This window comes from Manacus vitellinus, unplaced genomic scaffold, assembly GCF_001715985.3.
Source record: "Manacus vitellinus isolate BGI_N305 unplaced genomic scaffold, ASM171598v3 scaffold_0_pilon, whole genome shotgun sequence".
NCBI classification, from domain to species: domain Eukaryota; kingdom Metazoa; phylum Chordata; class Aves; order Passeriformes; family Pipridae; genus Manacus; species Manacus vitellinus.
In genome coordinates, this window is record NW_021938789.1 from 5123332 (window position 1) to 5134751 (window position 11420).

The following is an 11420-nucleotide window of genomic DNA, read 5'->3' on the forward strand; positions in this document are numbered from 1 at the left end:
AGGGGATACCAATCATAACTGGCAGCATCCAATAGCTTTTCTTACACTTGTTTTCTCAACAGGATGTTGCTGAGGTTTTGGGGCCTCTTAAACTAGTGAGTTGTCTGGTTATGGGTCCATTGAAGTGGAATTGAGTGTATCTTTAAAAACTGACCCATACTTCTAAATGCCTAAAATACTGTTTTCCTGCCTTTTTACATTACTTAAGTGAGCCAAATCTAAATTGCTTGGAGTACCTTACAAAACATAAATCACAACAAATGGTTGGAGATTTTTTTCTCATGCCTGTGTTTCTCAGATTTCATCCAGTGTTGATTTTCCAAGGGAAAAAAAAAAAACTTAAAATATGCATAAATAACTCTTTTAAGCACATCGTAAAGATAATAAATATAGCCTGTCATTGTCATGACTTCTCTGCTTTAACACAGAAGGGATTATCTGATGGTTAAAGTCCTAGTCTTGTAAACAACCATATTTGGATACCTTGCTGCTGAGACTACTTGATTATTTTCTTTTTCTTTGCTCTGATTATTTTCTTTTTTTTATGATAACCAGCGCTAAGAAGATTACAGGAAGATAAGGGATCCTTGTGACTAGGCTTTACCAAGTCCTGCCTAGAGCTTGTGAAGACTATTTCTACAGTAAAGGAGTTATCCTTGATAGAGTGGAACTGTATGGTGAATTAATGAGAATAAAGACAGTGTTTGGAACACTGCATGGATGTTTGGTCTTAAAGCTAAAGGGTGCTTTTTCAAGCTGGAGGACACGTAGTTCAAGTAGGGACGTTAATACAGATTTGCTTTCTGCTCCTTTGTGTTAAAAGATGATTAGTTTAAGAAGTTTATTGGGTGCAAAGTATGACATACAGTTACTGTGGACCACAGATTTCCTATTAATGATGTGACTTCAGTTTCCGTGCAAGAAACTCCTTAGGAATCACTTGACTTATGGTGATGATATTATGTTCTAGGTGAGTTATATGCTGTTCTTTTGAATGCTGTGAAATAGAATTTTTATTTAACTAGTGTCGTTAAAGACTCATGGGAAAGAAATTCATTGAATCACTAAGTATTCACTGAATACACTAAGGTGTATTTTGCAGCTGAAGTAGCTTATGGAATGCACATGGCCAAAATCAGAAATGAGGGAGAAGAGAGGGGAGGAACCAGGGGGAATGTCAATTTAAAATGTAGCATTGTGGAACCTAGGAATTCAAATAGGAAAAAAGTTCTTTTGAGCCCTTCAGCTTTAGAGAGAGTTTGTCTTCAAGAGGAACTGCTTGTGCTGATGATTGTCTCCATGACAGATGGCCTGTTATTTAGTTCTTATGGTGTTAGCACCACAAGACAAGAAGTCCTTACCAATCTCTCCAACAGCCTAAGAACAAACCCCTAGTTATCTCACTTTCACATCTGGCATAGGGCACAAAGTGCTTATTTTCTTGCCAGTCTTGTGATGACTATCTCTCATCTTTGTTTCTTTGCTGATCAGCTTACTAACATCTTCAAGATATTTCTGTGGAAGAAATACTCTGCAGTGTTGCTAGAACCAAGCACCCTGCTTACAGACCACAGCAGTGCATGTCTTAAGGCAGGCAAAGGCTGAAGTGTTACTGTATGTGATGTGTGCATTAAAATTAAAAAAATACCCAAACAGAGGTAGTAAAGTCAGCACATCCTGGAAGTGCTCACTGCAAGCATACTAATCAGTGGTACTGTGCATGGATTACATTGCATGTGCCACAGCAGCCAAGGACTGTGCTTTTACAGCAGAGTTTTGGATTATTCTTCCTAGTGATGATATTTTACAGGTCATGATAACAACTTAAGTGGCTCAAATACAGCAATAGCTGCAAGCAATTGAACTGTGGAGAAGAGGAGCTATGGTTTAATTTTTTCACGACTGACTAAACCCTTTAATATTGCCTGAAAAATCACTACTTCTAAGTACTTCAAAACCTCCTCCTGCCAGCTCCCAACAAGCAGAATGAAAAAAGGCAGGTAGGAGCAGGCTGCTGCTGTAAGAAGAGCTCATCCAGTAGGCAAGTCCTTCCCTGCCCATACCCAAAGGCATACAAGAAAAGAGAACAGCTGAAAGTGAGATTTTCGGCTAAACAATTTGTGCTGAAAAGGTTGGGCTGTGAATTCAGCTCTCCTGTTTTAGGATACAGGGACCTCATGCATCCTAAGTGGCCACACAGTGTAAATGCTGACTAAATAGAATTTTCCCTGGTTGAACCTGTTAGTTTGGTATCACCCTGTTGGAATGATTAAGGATAATGAAACAGGACAGAAGAGCACATTAAACCTGGCCAGAACAACCCAAATTTTATTCACCAAAATTAAAGATGCTTAATGAGTGGCATACTCTAAGATGTACAACAGCACGAGGACACAGCTGCGTTGGGCAGGGCATGTCTCCAGGATGAAGGACCACCGCCTCCCTAAGATTTTCCTTTATGGTGAACTTGCCACCGGCTGCCACAAGAGAGGAGCCCTGAAGAAAAGATACAAGGACTCCCTGAAACAACATCTCAGCCTTGGCCATACTGATCAACATAACTGGTCTACTCTGGCCTCCAATCGGGAGGCCTGGAGACACACCATCTATAACACTGCTGATGCCTTTGAGAAAGCACGCAGGATCACTCTCGAGAAGAAAAGACAACACAGAAAGAATCGTGCCTTGAAGAATATGCCTCCTAAGGAGTCTTTCTGCTGTGCCTTTTGCAGTTGGACATGTCTATCTCATATTGGCCTTATTAGCCACCTGCATGCTTGTAACAAATGTGGATAGAGCCTTTCCCAAATCTTCGTTCACAAAGCCTAGCCATGATGACAACAGCGTGAGGTACAAGCTTGTACAGAATGATGAACTTGCATATAGAATGTTCCCCAAATATTTCTCACAAGAGAACATTTGTGCATCTAACTGTTAAAGAGTTGAAGTAAAAGGAAAGATTCTCTGACACCCAAGTGGACTAAAAAAACAAAAATATTGTTTCCTTAACTAAAGTTCTTCCCTTAGTTACATTATTCTGCGACCTCAGTTTTCCAATTTCTCTATGGACAGGGAGGAAAATAAATACGTGAACTTGTCAGAGTTAGAACATGTATACCAAGGTTTCCCATACGGAAGCTTGCCCTTGGTCAATGGGCAATTCTGTTACAAACTGAACCCTGCTTTAAGCTCTTAGACAATACTTTTAATCAATATAATTTTAGTCTCACCTTGCACTCTTGATTTAAATCTGGCTTGTATCAAGCTAAAGTAAGGTGATGTTAAACCCATTTTACACCATTTTAACAAAAGGGCTTAAAATTTAGATAAATGCCGACATGCTGAGTATGTTCCAAATCCATGCTTTGGATTGCTCATTGCCAGAGGGACAGCATCTCCCGGACAAGAACGGGAAGGGCATGGGCTGCACTGAGGCTCCAGCTGTGATATCGCAGTATGTCAGCATTTACTCGGGAAACAAGTCTCCGTCCTCCAAGAAAGATTTACTCAGGGGCAGGAAGCTCAGGTTTGATCTGCCTCGCAGGGAGCAGCACTTTGGCTCACCTGCCCCTGCCGGGGAAAGGGGGAAGCTGCGCCCCCGGGGCTGCTGCGCACACCTGCCCCATCCTGCCCTATACCCGGGGGCTGCCACACCCCGGCCCCTCCCGGGGGATGCTGCGGGGGCCCCCCGCCTTTGTTCCGCTCGCTCCGCCTCGGCCCTGTCCCCCTCCCGCGGGGGCGGGGACCCGCGGGCCGGGGGCGGGGGACCGGGCCGGGCCGGCGGCTCCTCCCGCCCGTGCCCGTCCCCTCCCGGCGCGCGCGCTGGCTGCGCTCCGCGGCGCTGGAGCTGCGCGGAGCCGCTTTGTGCCGCCACCCGCGGCAAGGACGGCGCGAAAGGTCCGAGGCTCCGGGCCCGCTCGCCCCCTCCCGCTCCGGGGCAGCATCCCTGCCGAGCTCCGCGGGCGGGGAGGGAAGGGAGGAGGGAAAAAAAGAGAGGGAGGGGAAGGGCTGGGTTCAGAAATGGGTGTCTTTCAGCCTCGGCTCCACTGCTGCTCCTGGCAGCCCCGTGCTAGGAAAGCTGTGGGCTTACTGGAAAAAAAAAGCCTAAAAAGAAAGTCAGTCTCGCTGGTTTTCTTGGCCGGGAGCAGCACATGGAAAAAACTGGGAGGGAGCCCGGGCATCGGGCGGCGGCGGCTCCCCCGGCAGCGCGCGCGGGGCGGCCCCTGCCCGGGCTTTGAAAGAGCAAAAATCCGGCCGAGATCCTCCGGAACGAAGCCCTCTGTCCGCCATCCCGAAACTTGCATGCCCTTCCCGGGAAAGGCACCAGCCAGGCAGCCGCGCTGCTGTTTTGTACCGCTGCGCGCTTCCTTGTTGTCTGCCTTTTGGGGTGGGCAGAGGTGGTCTGTCTGCAGGCTTGGCCATTTGATCCCGTTTCATCATAGCCGAGAGATTGCATCATGTTACAGTGCTGGAGTCAGTCAAGGCAAAGGCGAACAGAACCATCCTTCCAGATCCATCCCATTGGCTTCCCGGGCCGACCCCCTCCTTGATTTCCTGTTGAACGGAGGTTCGAGCTGAGAAGCTGCCTGCCATTGGCAGCTGGGGGGGACCGGTCACAGCGACGTGGTTCGATTTCTTCCACTGAGAGGTTTTTTTGGAAACTCAAGTTTGTCGGTTCTACGCCCGTTGTGTTTTGTGTGTGTGGGTTAGAGGAAGCTTGCCGGAGATTTAGGCGGTAGGAAAATAATGGGCGGCAAAAGAGGCAGATAAACGGCCAGAAGCAGGCGTCGCTTTATAACCTGAAAGCTCTGGAGTGGCAGGAGGTGAGTGGATTTAGGTAGGCATCTCTCGGAAACCCACGCATTCACCTGCCCTGAAGGGCAGCGCTGCTGAGTGAATGCACACTCTGAAAGGCAAGACAAGGCAGATGTCATGGGCAGAAAAATATTTATCTCATCTCCCCTCTGGATCTTATATGATCGATTTGATGCCAACACTTGGTGTGCCTGTGCCTGTTCCGTTTATCATATGACTGAACTTTGCAGCTGAGATCCAACTATAAAATGACAAATCTCAAAGCCAGAAAGATCCAATTAAACAATGTACTGCAGTTCAGGACTTCCTAAGACGACCAGTTCTGCTGTTCTTTGTGCAGTTCTTTGTTCCATGGGGAAAAAAATGTCATGACACAGCTTGGTTCAGTTCTCAGAGGTATCCATAACAAGTAATAATTATGCCATAGCTAGTGTCCTGCCCTTGCAGGTGCTCTACTGCTGTTTACTCCAAGTGTTACAGAACTGTTCTTTTCTTTCATGAAAATAACAGTATTATGAAGCTTTTTTTTGTCTGCCTCTCTGAGAATGGTCAGTGCAAGGGCACAAGGGAACAGCTTGGCAACCAGATGGATCCATCCATCAGTGCTCTTCAGTATGGGCACTTGGTGCCTTTCAGTCATCCCTTATGCCTCCTGGTGGTTTCCATGGGAAGAACGGAACAATTACTTTCTCCTTTTGAACAATTTTTCCTTTTGGAACCAGGGTGGAAGAAGAGTAAATCCTGCATTAGAGCCAGAGGGAGAGCATCATGTCTTTCTGGGGCTATTGGGCACCAGATAGGTTTAAGAAGAATTTGAAATGGATTCAGAAAAGAAGCATCTTTTCTTTGTGTGTCAGGATAGCCAGTGATTGCAGTGACAAACCTGCAAACAGAACAATGAGCAAATACTCAACTGTCTTTGGTGATAGATCATACTGTTAGGTGTTTCCCAGGAAATTTGTCAGCAAAAGTCAGTGTTAGTGGTGCTCCTGGGTCTCAGGTGGATTTTGGGATTTGGAAGATCTGTGAGGTTGAAACTGCAGTACTTCTTGAAGCAGTAGTAACAAGGAGGGGGTAAAATGCAGCACTTCAATAGATCAGCCACTCACACGATTTTAAAATCTTACTATCTTGGTGTAGGTTTTCATTTTCATCTCCTGAAACTCCGAGTTGAAGGGATACTGTCAGAGACACAAAACCCAAAATCAAATACTGAAGTCTCAGTGGGGACAGACTGTATTTGATACACATATGACTAACTGTGCTATTCCTTTCAGTGGTGCAAAGACAACCTGCTGTAAGCTCAGATCAGGAATTGTCTAGCCCTGCTGCTTGCTGCTGACTTCCTTGAGACATCGCCTCAGGACAAAGAGCCAGCAGTTCAGGGCTGGTTGATGCAATCTGGAGTCCACCGATTTAATTTCCATCCATTTTCAAAAGTTTTGTGTCTGATAGGTCCTTCAATGGGAGTGTGGTATCCAGGAGCCTGCCTGGTTAACTGCTTTGTTCAAAGCTGTGCTCTTTGTTTGGCGAGGAGGGGGTGAGGAGGAGGAGGAAGAGATGTGCTTAATATTCATTTGCAAGACATCTCTTGCTGAAGAAGGAGGGTGGAATGCAAGGACTTGTGGTTCCAAACTCCTGTACAGTTTAGTTCACTCTATTATGGTTTTTAGTCACAGTAAATCCTAGTATGGCAATTTTTCAAAAAAATTATGCATCCCTTCCAGTTGCACAGTTCAACTGGTTTTGGATGTGAGTGACACCTGGCTATTGATATGACTCGGACTTCCCTGATTCATATAGGGTTTCATCTGGCACAGGAACTGTCTGTCTGATCTGGGCAGGTGACTGGGTTACACACTCAGTAGATATTATTCCAGGTTAATACACTCCTAATGTAAAATGTTCTTAGGCTCACAGTTGAACTGTACAGTCAAACCCAACAAAAACAGTAGAAAGATGTAAGTCAGCCAAAGGACTGCAGTTACTGTGGGCTCTGAACTTTCAGTGAAGGACTGAAAAAGCCAAGTCTTGAATGTACTACTACATCTATAAAGGTTATTTTCCTACTAGGATGCATCCTAAGCTGACCTTAGATCAATTTAAGTTTTTAATACCATATCTTTTGGGGGAGTGTCTGCATAAAGCCATAGGGACAACAGTCTGTCAACACAGTATGAGCAGGTAGGAAAACACGTAGCTGCAATTGCAGGGGAGTGACCCTGAGTGTGGTATGCAGGGCTTACACCAGCATGACTGTCTCACTGCATCTACCCATCTATGTATACGTAAAGGTCCTGCATTTGTGTCGACTGTGGATCATCACTGTGAAATACTATGTATATATATAGGCTGTAAAATAGTGTCTGTACTATTATATGTTACATTGTTCTTGCTCGACTAGAAGATCTTTAAGGTCCTGTCCAACTCAAACCATTTAAGATTCTATGATACTCTGATTAGAAGTTAACTCTTGACTCTCTAGGTTGTGAAAGACATGCTGATGGGAGTAATGCTAATGAATAGTATTGCAGGAACATAATTTGGGTTTGTGCAGAGGGGGATATCTCATAGCAGATAAGAAATTAATCTTTTGGAACATAATCCCTATTTTCCAGAGATAAGGCAAGAAATTAAATCCTGAATGGCAGAAAACTAGTTTTCTACCATCAGTTACCCCTCTGCCACCTTAGCAGAAAGTCAGTTAGTTGTGACATGTGGTGCACAGTAAAGTTTGACTGCTAAAGGTGCCGAGCACCCTTAACACAACAATGTCCAAATGAGCTGATGGTGATTACCTCTCTTAGAGTATTCTTTGGAGAATGCGGTAGTCTGTGAAAAGGATGAATGTATATCTGTTGTATATTTTACCAGTGTTCATCAAGAAATCTAGGAAAGAGGCTCCTAAGAGGACTTTATCTGGTCAGTTTGATTTTGTATAGTTACCGCTCTTTGCACGTAATGATATTTTAAAAATTGATGGTGCGTGTTTGGCAGTAAAATAACCAAACTGCATAGGACTGTCTTCTCTAAATATCTTTCCTAAACTGAAAAAAAAAAAAAAAATTAGGGTATTATTCCTTTCATGGTGACATAGTGGTGGGATTTTTTTACTGTCTTGGGGATTTCTGCTGCCAGCATCTCTCTGCCATCATGTATTTCTGAGCTGAGTGATAAAGACTGTCTTTCTCTAAGACAGATGTTGTTAATGGCCTTACTGTGCCAAAATCTTTATGAGTACAAAATGCTGAATAAAAATATTTCCATCCATTAATAGTGAGTGCCAGAAAAGAGTACACAAGTGGTTTCAAATTTAATCTGTAATGTAGCTGATGTCTCAAAGATAACAGCCTTTTACCCCCAAGAAATACAACACTTTGTGTATGTGAGGTAATTGCAATGAGTTTCACTGAATATATATTATTCATTAGGGAACTGTCATTATATCATGTTTGTGAATTCCCCAAAGTCTCTTATCACTCTCCTCATCACCTCTCAACATATATGGAAAAGAGGATTTTGGTGTTCTACTTGACTGACTGATGCTCTGACTTGCTGGTAGTCGCTTCTAATAAGCATGCTTGCCTGGTTCATTTAAAATGGATGGACTTTGGGAAAGGAGCTTAATTCATGTATTCGTGCTTTTAGAGATAGCAGTCCTTCATAGGGAATATGTAGTGGTATGTTATCTCAGTTTTGCAGAAAAGCAAATGGTAAAAGCTCTTTCATATGCTGCTTTCATGCTAAACTACTCTGCACTGTCTTCAAAGTATAAAGGCTCAGTATTTGGCCAGTTGCTGTGGTTGGATTTTTTTTTTTTCTTTTTTTGGTCCATTAAAGTATGTTTAAGTATCTCTTTGAAACTTATCTGGTCTCTCATCGGTTACACATGCTTATGGCATTCCTGTTCGAAATTGGAAGAGAGGAGAAGGCAAGGTAAGGAGGGAATTTCCCTGCTAATTAGCAATTAGTGGATCCAGATTTTATTTTCCTGTACCATTTTTTACCAGGAGCAGCTGCAAAGAGAGAATTACACTGTGACCTTCACAGCACTTCCTAGTGCCGTCATCAATCAGATCTGGCAGGAGCTTTATCGCATCTATCAGTGTGGCTCATAAGCCACATGCTATCTAGTCTAGAGGGAAAAACAAACAAACAATGGGAGCTACTGTAGAATTTGTTTAAAATAAAACAACCAGGAGTGAGCTTTCCCCATATGTGCCAGCTTTGTAGGCAGATTTCTATTTTTACCATTTGCTGTTGGGCTGATTAATAAAATGTGATGATTGTAAAGCAGTGGAAGAGCCTTCCACTACAACTCAATGGCATTGGCAAATCATTCATAAACCATTGCAGCTTCGGCCTTTGTCAGGCAATGGTCTTCAGTCCCATTCTAAGCCTCAGCATTATTTTTACTAAGGAATTGATGCAGTTAGATTAATTTAGGTGTTTAATGCACCTGTAAATGTTAGGAAATAAGTAAGTGTTTTCAGACTTCTCTGATTCTTACATGAAATAATGTAGCTTCCTCAGATCAAGTGGTTTGCTATTTTTTTGTGGGAACGTGTGCCTTTGCAGGCTACTCTAGGTCTCTTTCAGAGGCCAAGGTCAGCTGCTCAGCTGCAACATCTCCCTTTTCAGCATGCAAAACATTATTAACACTTTGTGTTTGTTTGTTTTCTGTTTGGTTGGTTGGTTTTCCCTACTGACCTTGTTCTGGTTTTGGAGTTTAACTAAAAATTTAAAACCTTTTGTGTTCTTGGATTTTTTCATATTTACACTAAATTCACTCCCATTTTCAGATTCCTTTTCTCTCCTTTTCTTGCCAGCTGCAATAGATAAAACTTTCTTGCCTTCCTTTCCAGGGCTCAGTATAGTGACAGGTTGACAGGTTGTCACTTGGTGCCTGACTTCCTTGCAAGCAAAGTCCTTGCTGACAGGTAGATGAGAGAGCAAGAAGCAATGGGAACAGGCAGAATTGCTAGTGTGGAATTCTGCCTTTACAGGCATATGCTTGTGTGTATATGTGATATATACAAATATATATGTAGATGTATATAGATAAAGAGCGTGTATATGTATAGGTGATATATGTTAGAGCTGCCCTTGTCATGCAGGTTTTCTGAGAAAAATGGCTAATTGCTAATAAATAAATATGTTTACTGTTATACTTTCAAGTGAAAGATTGAAACTTCAAACTGGTAATGTGGATGGCCAGCAGCAGGGTATGATCTGTAAATTTTGTTGTTTTTAACGAGCCAATTCTTGGCAGAAACCATCTTGGTACCAGATTTGGGGAAGGAAGTTTGAAATGCCATATGAAATGAACAATAGCAGGTGCAAGGAAAATGCTCATAAAATGCAAAGTACATTTAACAAAAGGTTATCTACTCTGTCAGGAAAAAAAGGCACATGAACTGGCTAGTGGGTTATGGAAATAATGACTTTTGTGGTTTTCCTCTGTATGTGCTGGGTCAGTTTGGCAGGTTTTATAGCCCCAGCTGCTGAACTGGCACTAGGCAGGGCACTGGCTGCAAACCTGAGGGAGAAGGAGCCTGCCCAAAATTATGCTGCCTGTTGTCTGTCTTCAAAGGCTAGGGCTATCCCTGAGGATTTTGGCAGCCAAGGGGAAGGTTTTGACAGTTAGACATCCTTAGGTGGTTTTAGATGGTGTTGTCAGATGCTGTGTGCCAGCAGTGCTCGTCCTCACTGATGAGCTTGCATCAGAACTCTGGGTCCCTGCTCAGCATCTCTGCCCATGCAGGGATGGATGGTGCCAGGAGGGGCTGAAACTCTGGACCATGAGTTCCAGCAGCCAGGCACCACGGCTGCACAAACACTTGGTAGAGGGGTTTTAAGAGGCCAAAGCCATAAGTGGGCATGTTCCCACATCATCATCAGGAGGAGAGGGAAAGCTGCCAGCAGGAGTTGGTCTGAGGAGCTGAGTCCTGTGTCATCATTTGGGGGCTCCTGCTTCAGTAGCTGGCTGCCTGCTGCTGGTCAGACCAAACATAAAAACATCATCTCAGCCCTGCAAGCAAATAATAAAGTGGCAGGGGGTTGAAAATAGGAGGGATAATGTAAAAGGCGAAGTGATGACTTCAGGAGCAGGGCTGCCGCGTGTCACCGGGGCAGCAGTGGCTGGGAGCTGAGGTGCAGAGGGGCCACTCTCTGATGCTGTTCTGCTGCTACATCTTAGCATAGGTCAAACAGAAAGAAATTGCCCTTATGCAGAGTGGGATTTATTCTTGTAAGCCAGTCCATGCTAGGGAATAGAGCGAAATACCTACTGGATGTTGTCACTGGCTGTAAGAGGTACAGGCCGAAGAAAATAAATACCTGAAAATGTTAGAAGCTCAGTGATTTTCAGCTCTGTTAACACACAGCATAATCAAAAGAAATACCCTTTGGAAAATGAAAGTATTTGCTTCTTGGAGTGGGGATAAAGTATTCAGGGTGAGCAGCTTCTGTGAATATACAGAACTCTTCTCCTCCTCGCCTAATCCCTGTGTCTGCACCATGTGTTTGCCATTAGGACCATGAAAAGCTGCGAGTCTCCTTAGAGAGGGGATGATGCATGCATGGTGGGTCCTTCAGGAAGAACC